The sequence below is a fragment of the Pseudophryne corroboree genome, chromosome 3 (assembly GCF_028390025.1).
Source record: "Pseudophryne corroboree isolate aPseCor3 chromosome 3, aPseCor3.hap2, whole genome shotgun sequence".
Taxonomy (NCBI): domain Eukaryota; kingdom Metazoa; phylum Chordata; class Amphibia; order Anura; family Myobatrachidae; genus Pseudophryne; species Pseudophryne corroboree.
Window position 1 is genome coordinate 378466672 of NC_086446.1, and position 17665 is coordinate 378484336.

Genomic DNA, 17665 nt, shown 5'->3' on the forward strand with positions numbered 1-17665 from the left:
CACTTGTATTTTGTTTGGCCCAACGCTGTTTTGGGCATGAAATACACTGGCAAAATGGGCACACACACCATATTTTGCCATTTTGAATAAGTAGCTGTAGTTTTGCAAGGGTTAACTAGTCTTGGGCCACAAATTTGACCCCTGAAATCAGCAGAGGGTGGTCACTTACATATCACCCACTTGTATTTTGTTTGGCCCAACGCTGTTTTGGGCATGAAATACACTGGCAAAGTGAGCACACACAGCATATTTTGCCATTTTGAATAAGTAGCTGTAGTTTTGCAAGGGTTAACTAGTCTTGGGCCACAAATTTGACCCCTGAAATCAGCAGAGGGTGGTCACTTACATATCACCCACTTGTATTTTGTTTGGCCCAACGCTGTTTTGGGCATGAAATACACTGGCAAAATGGGCACACACAGCATATTTTGCCATTTTGAATAAGTAGCTGTAGTTTTGCAAGGGTTAACTAGTCTTGGGCCACAAATCTGACACCTGAAATCAACAGAGGGTGGTCACTTACATATCACCCACTTGTATTTTGCTTGGCCCAATGCTGTTTTGGGCATGAAATACACTGGCAAAGTGGGCATAAACACCATTTTATAAATTGCTATTTTGAATAAGTAGCTGTAGTTTTGCAAGGGTTAACTAGTCTTGGGCCACAAATTTGACACCTGGAATCGGGAGCCTATCAATACAGTCTCTGCGCATAAAGCTTTTCTTAAATTCTGCAATGTAGTCTCTGCGGGCCTAGGGGGTAATTCAGACTGCATCACTGCAGCAGCAGCGATCGCCGTCTGAATTACTTTGTGGAGTGCGCAATCCGGGAGCCCAGTGAGATTCTATCAGCATCTCAGGGCTTCGATCGCCTCTGCCTGATTGACAGGCAGAGGCGGTCATGTGGTGGGAAGGGGCATGCCACCGGCTTTAGAACCACGGTCCGGACAACGGAGGCCTGTCTGGACCGTTGGGGGGTGGCCCGAGGCAGCTGCGTGGTGTTACACACAGACTCTGCGACCCGGGATGTGGCGAGTAGCGGACTGCCAGCGTGCAGGAGCTTCGTTTGCAGGGAGTTACTCATCAGGTACAAAATCATCGACACCGTGCAATGGTTTTGTACCTGTGCGAGGGGGATGGGGGGGGGGGGGGCTAGGGCCAGTCATGCAGGGCGGACCAGCCCTGTGCTGGGCATCCACCCGCATGTCAGAGTACATGATTGTAGATGTGCTACATTTAGCACATCTGTGATTAGATCTTGTCTGGGGACTGTTTCCTCAGACATTCAGTGAATGATGCTGCCCTGTGGCAAATTCGCGCATGCACCTACGCAGTGGCGGAACAAGACCATGGTGGGCCGAGGTGCAACAAAATGCGTTGCCCCAGCCCGCCCAAGATCCAAAACGTGTGTCAAAAAATAGGGCATGGTCTCATTGAAAAGGGGTGTGGGCACACAATAGTACCACCAATTCAAATTATGCCACACAGTAGTGCAACCTCATTACATTACACTGATTTACATTACATTACACTGAACAGTAGTACTCCTTATATACATTACGCTACACAGTACTGCTCCTGAAACACGTTATGCCACACAGTATTGCTTCTTATACGCATTACGCCACATAGTAGAGCTCCTTCTACACGTTACGCCACACAGTAGTGCTCCTGAAACACGTTATGCCACACAGTACTGCTTCTTATACGCATTACGCCACATAGTAGAGCTCCTTCTACACGTTACGCCACACAGTAGTTCTTATACACATTACAACACACAGTAGTGCCTCTTATACATGTTACGCCACACAGTAGTATCTTAATATACGTTATACCACACAGTAGTATCTTAATATACTTTATACCACACAGTAGTGCTCCTGATACACGTTACTCCACCCAGTACTGTTCCTTATACATGTTACGCAACACAGTAGAGCTCCTTATACACGTTACAACACACTGTAATGGTCCTTATACACTTTACGCCACACAATAGTGCTCCTTATACACGTTACGCCACACAGTGGTGCTTCTTATAGACGTTACACCACACAGTAATACCCCTTATACATGTTAAGCCACACAGTAGAGCTCCTTATACACATTACGCCACACAGTAGAGCTCCTTTTACACATAACGCCAATATAGTAGGCACTACGGTAAAGTTTTAGGGTTAGGCTGCTGGGGGGGGGGGGTGAGGCACTGGGGTGGTGGCTAGGGTTAGGCTGTGGGGAGGGGTAAAGGTTAAGGTTAGCTACTAGGGAAAGGTTTAGGGATTAGGGATAATGGGGAAAATACTCACCAGAACACTGCTGAGACATCGCCAATGCAATGTGATCCAGAAAAAGGCACTGCTGTCACCGGTATAAAGTACGAAACTGCTATATCACAAGGGACTGTTTGTTGACAGTTCTTTATGTCGACATAATGAATATCAATATGATAACTGTCGGCCAATTGTATCCAACTCCCACAAAAACTCAGAAGACTTCTCACTGTATAAAAATGGGACAATTCCTTTGTACAAGGATACACAAGGCCCATGGAGACAGATGTCCACACTATGCATCATGCAGCCAGCAGCAGCACATGCACCCTGGGTGACAACACATGACCCTGTGCCTGGCTGCCTTAGTGGGGTCACTCTATGCTGTGCTGTATGTTATATGTCACTGCACAGTCACCATTACTATTTGCAGAGAGACCACCGCCTCCCAATCTCCGCCCCCTCAATGTAGGCTCCGCCTCTTCGAGGTCCGCGATTCTGAGTTTGCAGGATGAAATGTACAATTAGAAAAATGTATAATAAAATAAAAATAAATAAACACACAGCTGCCTTACCGCCTTTACAAGGAATGCTGCTGCACTAACTCTACAGTTTAGCCGCATGGTCACGTGATGCTCCGGCTCCGGTAGCAAAAAGAAACAGCTGGGCTGCCCGTGAATGAGAGGGGAAGATGGCCCCTTCTCCTTCTCCAGACTCCTCCACTGCATCCTCCTCCCCCTCTGGCCAGACTGCAGCTCAGCCTCATTCTGTTAAGGGGAAGCGGCGGCTTGCAGCGCGCCGGCAGGTGGCATGTAATGAGTCAGTCTCACTCATTGTAGTGCCTCCGGCTGTGGGCCCCTTCATCGTGGAGGGGCCCTGCCGGTTGCACCGCTGCAAGTTCCACCCCTGAACCTACGATAATAGCCCACCAGACCAAAGAATATCCTGAGTTGCGACATACATTTTAGCTTAGGCCATGTGAAGACTGCTTCCACCTTGCCAGGTTGAGGTTTAACTTACCCTTGGCATACAATATACCCCAGATACTTTGCCTCCACAGATATGATGGCACACTTCTCCAGGTTAGCTGTGAACCCTTGTGCCTGTAGAGACTGTAACACTGCATCCACCTTTGGAAGGTGCGACTGGAACAAACCCACTGTGGTAGAGAAGGCTGTTGTTGCTTTTTCCATCAGAGGAATTTGCCAGTACCCCTTCAGTAAATCTAGCGTAGTTAGATACAGGCTTATTGCTAAGTTCATCAACCCGGGGCATAGGATAGGAATCAAACCGAGGAACTTTATTTAACTTTCTGAAGTCATTACAGAATCTCAAAGCTCCAAAAAGCTTGGGCTCTAAAAAAAAATGGGATTATTCCATTCACTGTTTGACTACTCTGTGACCCCCAAGCGCCGCATCACTTCCAGTTCCCGTTTTACTGCTGCCTGTTGGGCCTCAGATATACAATATTGCCTTTGTTTTATCACCCCCCTGGGTGGAGTAACATTGTCATGCTGTATGATTTGAGTTTTCCCCAGGAGGGCAGAGAACACAACCTGGTACTGTGCTACTAAGTTTACCACTTCTTGTTTCTGGCTAGGACTCAGTTACTTCAGTAGGCACCTGACATTCTGGGGTTTTCATGGCCACTAAAGAGGGATGACTGGCACTTTCCAAGGCTTCAACAAATTCACATGGTAGACTTTTACCTCTTTCCTTCTACCTTCCTGCCGTACCTAGACACAAGTATCAGTACCTTGTTGCCCCTATTGAGAGTCCGGTTGACAGCAGTAACGCCATGACTGCGTTTTTGATCCTGTTGAGCTCTTGCCATATGCTTGGTCAGAAGTGGCGCAATTTGCCTTAGACAGCCATATAATTGGGACACAAACTGAACGATGTTAGGCTCTTGGGACGGGATCAGTACTAAATCCCGCAGGATGGGATCCCGGCGGTCGAAATACTGACGCCGGAATTTCGACCACACAATCCCGACAGGGGTGGCGAGCAGAACGCAGCCCATTGTGGGCTCGCTTTGCTCGCCACGCTGCAGGCACGGTGCTTTGCTATGCTCAGCACACTTTTATATTCTCCCTCTATGGGTGTCGTGGACACCCACGGAGGCAGAATATGTCGGGATTGTGCCGGTCGGGGTTCCGGCGTCAGTATTTCAACCGCCGGGATTCCGTCCGGCGGGATCTTAACCGCATCCCCTTGGGACAATTGCTGCTCCCACCCATCTTTTAATAGATCTAGTATCCCTCTGCGTTGTCTACCATAGAGGAGTTTGAAGGGTCTAAACCCCATACAGTCTCTATATAAAGTCTCTATATAAATAAAGGATAATAATAATAATAATAATAATAAAAAAAGAGGCTTGGGGTACCTCTCAAACTGCCAACATTAGCTAAGGTAAGAGTAGGACCTAATCTCGCTTCTCCTGTGACACTGCCCTTTTCATCATCTGCATAAGGGTTCTGTTAAAGCATTCAACCAAGCCGTCTGTCTGCGGGTGGTAAACCGAAATGGTAATTCTATCCACCTTTAACAGGCGACACAGGTATTTCATTAATTTAGACACAAAAGGGGTACCTTAGTCGGTCAGGACCTCTATTGGTATTCCTAGACGGGTATACAGCATCAAGAACTCCTGGACAATAGTGCTAGATTTCATGTTACATAGTGGTATGGCCTCCGGGTACCCGGTGGAGAAGTCCACCGTCACCAATATATACTGATGCCCATGATCCGATTTTTCTACTGGCCCTATCAGATCTATAAAAATTGGCTCAATAGGCATGGAAATTATAGTCAGGAAAACCAAGGTCGCCCTAAATTCTGTCTGGGGTGCATTCTTTTAGTACACTGGGCATTCCTGACAATATTCTTTTACTGCAGCATGAATGCCTGGCCAGGAGAAACATAGCTGGAGAGTTTTCCTCTCCCCTAAATGGCCACCCCATAAATGCATGTGAGCCGCCCTCAGTACCAGCTGCTCGTGTTTTCGGGGAATCAGCAACTGGTCTACCCTTTTACCTTGCAAATAAGTTACAAGGTAAAAAAAAATGTTTTTCACATAAAGTAAGGTACACCTTCAGGTGGTAAAGCAGAGTTTACCTTACCATTTACCACTACCACATTTTAAAAAGTATTAGACAAGTTGCCATCGTTATGTTGATCTCGCCTAAAGTCCTGCAAAGACACTCTTTCGCAAATGGGGGACTAATGTGTCTCAATCTCACTGGCAAGAGAGGGGTTTACAGTCATACAACCTTGGCTTCCAGTAGATCTTGGCCCCTGCGACAGCTTAACATTTGTCTGTCTGCCAATGTCATGCCAGGTAACAAACTCCTGCAACAGTGGGAAGTCCTGGCCCAGGATTAGTGGATAAAGAGGTTTGGAAGCTACTGTGACTACCATTTTTACTGGTCTTACTTTAATCACCACCGGCAGGTGCACTCATGGGCATTCTTCTATGTCACCAAGTATACATAGCATCTTTTCCAGAAGCACAACCTGGCCAGACCCGGGAAGAACCAGGTTAGCAGAGATGATAGACAATTCATTGCCAGTATCAACCAAGGCCCAGATATCCCAGCCTTCAATCTGTACCATCAGATGAAATGGTAGTTTCAGCTGGGGAAATAATTCCAGGTGCCATACTGAATACAGGTTGTACTGTTTTCCCTGAGCTGCAATCCACTAGCTCACCCTGCTTTAGGAAGTACCGCTGTGCATGACTGGGCTCTCTGCACTCAAAACATATGACTGGAGACGGGCTGTTTGGTTTAACAATGGGGATCTGGGTATTGGGCTTATGTACTGGCTGTAACCCTTGCTTGGCTTTATTAAAATTTCCCAGGGTCAGGTACCTCTCAATCACCACTGCTAGCTCCTCAATTGTCTGGGGTCAGCCTGCAAAGGCCCAGTGTTTTACACCACGGTCTGATACCCGTATAGCCTGGTCTAGAGCCATCACTTCCACTACCCACTGAGAAGAGTTTTTATCTGTAACCAGGTTTTACTCAGTTTGGCCAATTATGCCAGTTTGACCACTGGAGGCTCAGATGGGTTCAGCTGCAACTCATAATATTCTTGGGCTTTGCTGGGACCCGTCACCCCAATCCTGCTGAGTATAGCTTCCTTCAAGCAAGGATAAGAGCTGACTTCAGACAACTTTAACGCAACATAGACTCTCTATGACTCCCCTGTGCGATAAGGAGCTAATCTAACCCTTGATTTCTGGTATCAAATATGTCGCCCAAGACTAGTTAACCCTTGCAAAACTACAGCTACATATTCAAAATGGTAAATCATAATATGGTGGTTGTGCCTACTTTCCCAGCGTAATTCATTCACAAATCAATGTTGGGCCAAGCAGAATACAAGTGGGTGATATGTAAGTGACCACATTCTGTTGATTGCAGGTCTCACAATTGTGTCCCAAGACTAGTTAACTCTTGCAAAACTATAGCTACTTATTCAAAATGGTAAAATATGGTGTGTGGGCACACTTTGCCAGTGTATTTCATGCCCAAAACAGCGTTGGGCCAAGCAAAATACAAGTGGGTCATATGTAAGTGACTACGCTTTGTTGATTTCAGGTGTCAAATTTGTGGCCCAAGACTAATTAACCCTTGCAAAACTACAGCTACTTATTCAAAATGGCAATTTATAAAATGGTGTTTGTGCCCACTTTGCCAGTGTACTTCATGCCCAAAACCGCATTGGGCCAAGCAAAATACAAGTGGGTCATATTTAAGTGACCACCCTCTGTTGATTTCAGGTGTCAAATTTGTGGCCGAAGACTGGTTAACCCTTGCAAAACTACAGCTACTTATTCAAAATGGAAAATATGGTGTGTGTGCCCACTATGCCAGTGTATTTCATGCCCAAAACAGCGTTGGGCCAGGCAAAATACAAGTGGGTCACATGCAAGTGACCACTCTCTGTTGATTTCAGGGGTCAAATTTGTGGCCCAAGACTAATTAACCCTTGCAAAACTACAGCTACTTATTCAAAATGGCAATTTATAAAATGGTGTTTGTGCCCACTTTGCCAGTGTATTTCATGCCCAAAACCGCATTGGGCCAAGCAAAATACAAGTGGGTCATATGTAACTGACCACCCTCTGTTGATTTCAGGTGTCAAATTTGTGGCCCAAGACTGGTTAACCCTTGCAAAACTACAGCTACTTATTCAAAATGGAAAATATGGTGTGTGTGCCCACTATGCCAGTGTATTTCATGCCCAAAACAGCATTGGGCCAGGCAAAATACAAGTGGGTCACATGCAAGTGACCACTCTCTGTTGATTTCAGGGGTCAAATTTGTGGCCCAAGACTAGTTAACCCTTGCAAAACTACAGCTACTTATTCAAAATGGCAATTTATAAAATGGTGTGTGTGCCCACTTTGCCAGTGTATTTCATGCCCAAAACAGCGTTGGGCCAAGCAAAATACAAGTGGGTCATATGTAAGTGACCACCCTCTGTTGATTTCAGGTGTCAAATTTGTGGCCCAAGACTAGTTAACCCTTGCAAAACTACAGCTACTTATTCAAAATAGAAAAACATGGTGTGTGTGCCCACTTTGCCAGTGTATTTCATGCCCAAAACAGCGTTGGGCAAAGCAAAATACAAGTGGGTCATATGTAACTGACCACCCTCTGTTGATTTCAGGTGTCAAATTTGTGGCCCAAGACTAGTTAACCCTTGCAAAACTACAGCTACTTATTCAAAATAGCAAAACATGGTGTGTGTGCCCACTTTGCCAGTGTATTTCATGCCCAAAACAGCGTTGGGCCAAGCAAAATACAAGTGGGTCATATGTAAGTGACCACCCTCTGTTGATTTCAGGTGTCAGATTTGTGGCCCAAGACTGGTTAACCCTTGCAAAACTACAGCTACTTATTCAAAATGGCAAAACATGGTGTGTGTGCCCACTTTGCCAGTGTATTTCATGCCCAAAACAGCGTTGGGCCAAGCAAAATACAAGTGGGTCATATGTAAGTGACCACCCTCTGTTGATTTCAGGTGTCAGATTTGTGGCCCAAGACTGGTTAACCCTTGCAAAACTACAGCTACTTATTCAAAATGGTAAAATATGTTGTGTGTGCCCACTTTGCCAGTGTATTTCATGACCAAAACAGCGTTGGGCCAAGCAAAATACAACTGCGTCATATGTAACTGACCACCCTCTGTTGATTTCAGGTGTCAAATTTGTGGCCCAAGACTGGTTAACCCTTGCAAAACTACAGCTACTTATTCAAAATGGAAAATATGGTGTGTGTGCCCACTTTGCCAGTGTATTTCATGCCCAAAACAGCGTTGGGCCAGGCAAAATACAAGTGGGTCACATGCAAGTGACCACTCTCTGTTGATTTCAGGGGTCAAATTTGTGGCCCAAGACTAGTTAACCCTTGCAAAACTACAGCTACTTATTCAAAATGGTAAAATATGTTGTGTGTGCCCACTTTGCCAGTGTATTTCATGCCCAAAACAGCGTTGGGACAAGCAAAATACAAGTGGGTCATATGTAAGTGACCACCCTCTGTTGATTTCAGGTGTCAGATTTGTGGCCCAAGACTGGTTAACCCTTGCAAAACTACAGCTACTTATTCAAAATGGTAAAATATGTTGTGTGTGCCCACTTTGCCAGTGTATTTCATGCCCAAAACAGCGTTGGGCCAAGCAAAATACAACTGCGTCATATGTAACTGACCACCCTCTGTTGATTTCAGGTGTCAAATTTGTGGCCCAAGACTGGTTAACCCTTGCAAAACTACAGCTACTTATTCAAAATGGAAAATATGGTGTGTGTGCCCACTTTGCCAGTGTATTTCATGCCCAAAACAGCGTTGGGCCAGGCAAAATACAAGTGGGTCACATGCAAGTGACCACTCTCTGTTGATTTCAGGGGTCAAATTTGTGGCCCAAGACTAGTTAACCCTTGCAAAACTACAGCTACTTATTCAAAATGGCAATTTATAAAATGGTGTGTGTGCCCACTTTGCCAGTGTATTTCATGCCCAAAACAGCGTTGGACCAGGCAAAATACAAGTGGGTCATATGTAAGTGACCACCCTCTGTTGATTTCAGGTGTCAAATTTGTGGCCCAAGACTAGTTAACCCTTGCAAAACTACAGCTACTTATTCAAAATAGCAAAACATGGTGTGTGTGCCCACTTTGCCAGTGTATTTCATGCCCAAAACAGCGTTGGGCCAAGCAAAATACAAGTGGGTCATATGTAACTGACCACCCTCTGTTGATTTCAGGTGTCAAATTTGTGGCCCAAGACTGGTTAACCCTTGCAAAACTACAGCTACTTATTCAAAATAGCAAAACATGGTGTGTGTGCCCACTTTGCCAGTGTATTTCATGCCCAAAACAGCGTTGGGCCAAGCAAAATACAAGTGGGTCATATGTAAGTGACCACCCTCTGTTGATTTCAGGTGTCAAATTTGTGGCCCAAGACTAGTTAACCCTTGCAAAACTACAGCTACTTATTCAAAATAGCAAAACATGATGTGTGTGCCCACTTTGCCAGTGTATTCATGCCCAAAACAGCGTTGGGCCAAGCAAAATACAAGTGGGTCACATGCAAGTGACCACCCTCTGTTGTTTTTGGGGGTCAAATTTGTGGCCCAAGACTAGTTAACCCTTGCTAAACTACAGCTACTTATTCAAACTGGCAAAATATGGTGTGTGTGCCCACTTTGCCAGTGTATTTCATGCCCAAAACAGCGTTGGGCCAAGCAAAATACAACTGCGTCATATGTAAGTGACCACCCTCTGTTGATTTCAGGTGTCAGATTTGTGGCCCAAGACTGGTTAACCCTTGCAAAACTACAGCTACTTATTCAAAATGGTAAAATATGTTGTGTGTGCCCACTTTGCCAGTGTATTTCATGCTCAAAACAGCGTTGGGCCAAGCAAAATACAAGTGGGTCATATGTAACTGACCACCCTCTGTTGATTTCAGGTGTCAGATTTGTGGCCCAAGACTGGTTAACCCTTGCAAAACTACAGCTACTTATTCAAAATGGTAAAATATGTTGTGTGTGCCCACTTTGCCAGTGTATTTCATGCCCAAAACAGCGTTGGACCAGGCAAAATACAAGTGGGTCATATGTAAGTGACCACCCTCTGTTGATTTCAGGTGTCAAATTTGTGGCCCAAGACTAGTTAACCCTTGCAAAACTACAGCTACTTATTCAAAATAGCAAAACATGGTGTGTGTGCCCACTTTGCCAGTGTATTTCATGCCCAAAACAGCGTTGGGCCAAGCAAAATACAAGTGGGTCATATGTAACTGACCACCCTCTGTTGATTTCAGGTGTCAAATTTGTGGCCCAAGACTGGTTAACCCTTGCAAAACTACAGCTACTTATTCAAAATAGCAAAACATGGTGTGTGTGCCCACTTTGCCAGTGTATTTCATGCCCAAAACAGCGTTGGGCCAAGCAAAATACAAGTGGGTCATATGTAAGTGACCACCCTCTGTTGATTTCAGGTGTCAAATTTGTGGCACAAGACTAGTTAACCCTTGCAAAACTACAGCTACTTATTCAAAATAGCAAAACATGATGTGTGTGCCCACTTTGCCAGTGTATTCATGCCCAAAACAGCGTTGGGCCAAGCAAAATACAAGTGGGTCACATGCAAGTGACCACCCTCTGTTGTTTTTGGGGGTCAAATTTGTGGCCCAAGACTAGTTAACCCTTGCTAAACTACAGCTACTTATTCAAACTGGCAAAATATGGTGTGTGTGCCCACTTTGCCAGTGTATTTCATGCCCAAAACAGCGTTGGGCCAAGCAAAATACAACTGCGTCATATGTAAGTGACCACCCTCTGTTGATTTCAGGTGTCAGATTTGTGGCCCAAGACTGGTTAACCCTTGCAAAACTACAGCTACTTATTCAAAATGGTAAAATATGTTGTGTGTGCCCACTTTGCCAGTGTATTTCATGCTCAAAACAGCGTTGGGCCAAGCAAAATACAAGTGGGTCATATGTAACTGACCACCCTCTGTTGATTTCAGGTGTCAGATTTGTGGCCCAAGACTGGTTAACCCTTGCAAAACTACAGCTACTTATTCAAAATAGAAAAACATGGTGTGTGTGCCCACTTTGCCAGTGTATTTCATGCCCAAAACAGCGTTGGGCAAAGCAAAATACAAGTGGGTCATATGTAACTGACCACCCTCTGTTGATTTCAGGTGTCAAATTTGTGGCCCAAGACTAGTTAACCCTTGCAAAACTACAGCTACTTATTCAAAATAGCAAAACATGGTGTGTGTGCCCACTTTGCCAGTGTATTTCATGCCCAAAACAGCGTTGGGCCAAGCAAAATACAAGTGGGTCATATGTAAGTGACCACCCTCTGTTGATTTCAGGTGTCAGATTTGTGGCCCAAGACTGGTTAACCCTTGCAAAACTACAGCTACTTATTCAAAATGGCAAAACATGCTGTGTGTGCCCACTTTGCCAGTGTATTTCATGCCCAAAACAGCGTTGGGCCAAGCAAAATACAAGTGGGTCATATGTAAGTGACCACCCTCTGTTGATTTCAGGTGTCAGATTTGTGGCCCAAGACTGGTTAACCCTTGCAAAACTACAGCTACTTATTCAAAATGGTAAAATATGTTGTGTGTGCCCACTTTGCCAGTGTATTTCATGACCAAAACAGCGTTGGGCCAAGCAAAATACAACTGCGTCATATGTAACTGACCACCCTCTGTTGATTTCAGGTGTCAAATTTGTGGCCCAAGACTGGTTAACCCTTGCAAAACTACAGCTACTTATTCAAAATGGAAAATATGGTGTGTGTGCCCACTTTGCCAGTGTATTTCATGCCCAAAACAGCGTTGGGCCAGGCAAAATACAAGTGGGTCACATGCAAGTGACCACTCTCTGTTGATTTCAGGGGTCAAATTTGTGGCCCAAGACTAGTTAACCCTTGCAAAACTACAGCTACTTATTCAAAATGGTAAAATATGTTGTGTGTGCCCACTTTGCCAGTGTATTTCATGCCCAAAACAGCGTTGGGACAAGCAAAATACAAGTGGGTCATATGTAAGTGACCACCCTCTGTTGATTTCAGGTGTCAGATTTGTGGCCCAAGACTGGTTAACCCTTGCAAAACTACAGCTACTTATTCAAAATGGTAAAATATGTTGTGTGTGCCCACTTTGCCAGTGTATTTCATGCCCAAAACAGCGTTGGGCCAAGCAAAATACAACTGCGTCATATGTAACTGACCACCCTCTGTTGATTTCAGGTGTCAAATTTGTGGCCCAAGACTGGTTAACCCTTGCAAAACTACAGCTACTTATTCAAAATGGAAAATATGGTGTGTGTGCCCACTTTGCCAGTGTATTTCATGCCCAAAACAGCGTTGGGCCAGGCAAAATACAAGTGGGTCACATGCAAGTGACCACTCTCTGTTGATTTCAGGGGTCAAATTTGTGGCCCAAGACTAGTTAACCCTTGCAAAACTACAGCTACTTATTCAAAATGGCAATTTATAAAATGGTGTGTGTGCCCACTTTGCCAGTGTATTTCATGCCCAAAACAGCGTTGGACCAGGCAAAATACAAGTGGGTCATATGTAAGTGACCACCCTCTGTTGATTTCAGGTGTCAAATTTGTGGCCCAAGACTAGTTAACCCTTGCAAAACTACAGCTACTTATTCAAAATAGCAAAACATGGTGTGTGTGCCCACTTTGCCAGTGTATTTCATGCCCAAAACAGCGTTGGGCCAAGCAAAATACAAGTGGGTCATATGTAACTGACCACCCTCTGTTGATTTCAGGTGTCAAATTTGTGGCCCAAGACTGGTTAACCCTTGCAAAACTACAGCTACTTATTCAAAATAGCAAAACATGGTGTGTGTGCCCACTTTGCCAGTGTATTTCATGCCCAAAACAGCGTTGGGCCAAGCAAAATACAAGTGGGTCATATGTAAGTGACCACCCTCTGTTGATTTCAGGTGTCAAATTTGTGGCCCAAGACTAGTTAACCCTTGCAAAACTACAGCTACTTATTCAAAATAGCAAAACATGATGTGTGTGCCCACTTTGCCAGTGTATTCATGCCCAAAACAGCGTTGGGCCAAGCAAAATACAAGTGGGTCACATGCAAGTGACCACCCTCTGTTGTTTTTGGGGGTCAAATTTGTGGCCCAAGACTAGTTAACCCTTGCTAAACTACAGCTACTTATTCAAACTGGCAAAATATGGTGTGTGTGCCCACTTTGCCAGTGTATTTCATGCCCAAAACAGCGTTGGGCCAAGCAAAATACAACTGCGTCATATGTAAGTGACCACCCTCTGTTGATTTCAGGTGTCAAATTTGTGGCCCAAGACTAGTTAACCCTTGCAAAACTACAGCTACTTATTCAAAATAGCAAAACATGGTGTGTGTGTGCCCACTTTGCCAGTGTATTTCATGCCCAAAACAGCGTTGGGCCAAGCAAAATACAAGTGGGTCATATGTAAGTGACCACCCTCTGTTGATTTCAGGTGTCAAATTTGTGGCCCAAGACTAGTTAACCCTTGCAAAACTACAGCTACTTATTCAAAATGGCAATTTATAAAATGGTGTGTGTGCCCACTTTGCCAGTGTATTTCATGCCCAAAACAGCGTTGGACCAGGCAAAATACAAGTGGGTCATATGTAAGTGACCACCCTCTGTTGATTTCAGGTGTCAAATTTGTGGCCCAAGACTAGTTAACCCTTGCAAAACTACAGCTACTTATTCAAAATAGCAAAACATGGTGTGTGTGCCCACTTTGCCAGTGTATTTCATGCCCAAAACAGCGTTGGGCCAAGCAAAATACAAGTGGGTCATATGTAACTGACCACCCTCTGTTGATTTCAGGTGTCAAATTTGTGGCCCAAGACTGGTTAACCCTTGCAAAACTACAGCTACTTATTCAAAATAGCAAAACATGGTGTGTGTGCCCACTTTGCCAGTGTATTTCATGCCCAAAACAGCGTTGGGCCAAGCAAAATACAAGTGGGTCATATGTAAGTGACCACCCTCTGTTGATTTCAGGTGTCAAATTTGTGGCCCAAGACTAGTTAACCCTTGCAAAACTACAGCTACTTATTCAAAATAGCAAAACATGATGTGTGTGCCCACTTTGCCAGTGTATTCATGCCCAAAACAGCGTTGGGCCAAGCAAAATACAAGTGGGTCACATGCAAGTGACCACCCTCTGTTGTTTTTGGGGGTCAAATTTGTGGCCCAAGACTAGTTAACCCTTGCTAAACTACAGCTACTTATTCAAACTGGCAAAATATGGTGTGTGTGCCCACTTTGCCAGTGTATTTCATGCCCAAAACAGCGTTGGGCCAAGCAAAATACAACTGCGTCATATGTAAGTGACCACCCTCTGTTGATTTCAGGTGTCAGATTTGTGGCCCAAGACTGGTTAACCCTTGCAAAACTACAGCTACTTATTCAAAATGGTAAAATATGTTGTGTGTGCCCACTTTGCCAGTGTATTTCATGCTCAAAACAGCGTTGGGCCAAGCAAAATACAAGTGGGTCATATGTAACTGACCACCCTCTGTTGATTTCAGGTGTCAGATTTGTGGCCCAAGACTGGTTAACCCTTGCAAAACTACAGCTACTTATTCAAAATGGTAAAATATGTTGTGTGTGCCCACTTTGCCAGTGTATTTCATGCCCAAAACAGCGTTGGGCCAAGCAAAATACAAGTGGGTCATATGTAAGTGACCACCCTCTGTTGATTTCAGGTGTCAAATTTGTGGCCCAAGACTGGTTAATCCTTGCAAAACTACAGCTACTTATTCAAAATGTCAAAATATGTTGTGTGTGCCCACTTTGCCAGTGTATTTCATGCCCAAAACAGCGTTGGGCCAGGCAAAATACAAGTGGGTCATATGTAAGGGAACCTACTCTGTTGATTTCCGGTGTCAAATTTGTTACCCAAGACTCATTAACCCTTGCAAAACTGAATGATCTGAATAAGAAGCTGGAGTTCGAATAAGAAGTGAATAAGAAGCTAGAGCTTGAATAAGAAGTGAATAAGAAGCTGGCCGAATAAGAAGCTAACTTCAGCATCGTCTTTAAATAGCAACCTAAAGTATTCAGCTGCCTTGAAGATACACAGAAACAGAAGATAGAATACAACCAAGTGACAGTTACACACACACACACACACACACACACACACACACACACACACACACACACACACACACACACACACAGCATTTTCTACTTTTAATGGCACAACAATGTAGAAACAAAATACTACTATATATATATATATATATATATATATATATATATATATAATACAGCCATTTCATTTACACATAGCTAAATGTATGGCTAATCCCAAGTGCATATTTTTATCTTATCTATAGAGATGTTATGATAAACTCTGAGAACACTAGACTGCTGGAATAGCCGACACATCAGTACAGACACACGATTGTGAATTACTGGTTTACAAAGTATTTAGTGTATTATATTTACTCTGGGGGTAGGTTTTTTTTAAACAATTTCTCGTGTTTTATCACCATCTTTATTCACGTCACTATGTGTAATTTATGTACCACAAGTCCCAGAAGGCACAACACTGCTTAATATGTAGGTACTTGATAAATAAAGGCTAATAATAATTTCCAGAGTCTCACAGCAGCCTGATGTGAGCCTGGAGCAAGGCAGCTCTGTAATGTTACTCTGTAGTAATCGGCCATAGAAACAGCAACAGAAAGTTACTCCTGCAGGTCTCTGGGAAGTGACTTTTCAGGATCTCCACATACGGTGATGTCCCGATCTATCTCCTCCAGAAGACCTGTAAGGTGGCACACATCCCGTCCCTACTTTCCCATGCTTCGGAGCGCTACATGAAGGGGCAGACGCCAGCTCTGCAGGGAGTCACAGTGCGCCCTGACAGTGCTTGGGGTCCGGTGCGGGAAGTGGGTTATCAGTCACTACAGTGTAGAGTCCCAGTACTCACTCAGGCTGGCTCCCGTCTCCGCTGCTCAAGGGACCCGGCGGCGTCTCTCAGGGTGTCCGGGTTCCAGCGCTGCATCGCTCGTTCACACATAGCGACGGAGCCAGACCACGCCCCCTGTCACTCTATGCACGCCAGTCACCGCCCTACAGGCCACTTCCCTCGCTGCTCGCTAGAAGCTCTGTAAGTATGCTGGGCGAGCATCACACTCAGAGCCGACCCTAACCAATATGATGCCCTAGGCAAGATTTTGGCTGGTGCCCCCCTAGCACCACCGCAAGTTACGCCTCTGACCCTGCACCCCTTTCCCAGCACCATCAACCCTCACCCGTAGCAGTCCTCATTTTGGTGTTCCTACCCCCTATATTTTAAATAGGAACATTGCGTATTTGGCGCTCAGTCCAAAAAGAGGTGTGTTCTTGCTGGGAAGGGGCATGGCCACACAATAGTACCCAGTGGCGTAAGTTCATACCAGGCGCCTGGAGGCAAGATAATAGTTGGTGCCCCCCCCCCCCCCCCCCTACCAACAAACCAACCCCTGCAACACACAGAGACACATTGCCTGCACCACCAACATCCCAACCTCAGCAGCACCGAGAGACAAACCTCAGCAGCTGTAGCACCCATAGTTACTCTAGCCTCAATCTAAGCAGCACCTAGCACTACACTTACCCATACTTGACTACCTTTTAAGTCTCCTCTCCGGGAGAATGCAGAGAGTTGTCGCTGTGACCGCTGCATACTGCAGAGAGTTGTCGCTGTGACCGCTGCATACTGCAGAGTGTCGCTGTGACCGCTGCATAATGCAGAGAGTTGTCGCTGTGACCACTGCATAATGCAGAGAGTTGTCGCTGTGACCGCTGCATAATGCAGAGAGTGTCGATGTGACCACTGCATACTGCAGAGAGTGTCGCTGTGACCGCTGCATAATGCAGAGAGTTGTCGCTGTGACCGCTGCATAATGCAGAGAGTGTCTCTGTGACCGCTGCATAATGCAGAGAGTTGTCGCTGTGACCACTGCATAATGCAGAGAGTTGTCGCTGTGACCACTGCATAATGCAGAGAGTGTCGCTGTGACCACTGCATAATGCAGAGAGTTGTCGCTGTGACCGCTGCATACTGCAGAGAGTTGTCGCTGTGACCGCTGCATAATGCAGAGAGTGTCGCTGTGACCGCTGCATAATGCAGAGTGTCGCTGTGACCGCTGCATAATGCAGAGTTGTCGATGTGACCACTGCATAATGCAGAGAGTTGTCGCTGTGACCGCTGCATAATGCAGAGAGTTGTCGCTGTGACCACTGCATAATGCAGAGAGTGTCGCTGTGACCGCTGCATAATGCAGAGAGTGTCGCTGTGACCGCTGCATAATGCAGAGAGTGTCGCTGTGACCGC

At 45.2% G+C, this 17665-nt stretch overlaps 1 protein-coding gene across 2 annotated transcripts in view; it reads right to left on the reverse strand.

The window, feature by feature from the left end:
* The window catches only part of GJC1 (gap junction protein gamma 1), a 135085-nt gene extending 118709 nt beyond the window's left edge, over positions 1-16376 (reverse strand). Inside the window, exon 1 of one of the 2 annotated variants that reach the window (XM_063959975.1) lies at positions 16277-16376. The gene's annotated coding sequence lies outside the window, so the exon portion shown is untranslated. The remainder of the gene's footprint in view (positions 1-16276) is intronic. The other variant, XM_063959976.1, reaches the window with a different exon arrangement.
* Between the last annotated feature and the right edge of the window lie 1289 nt (positions 16377-17665).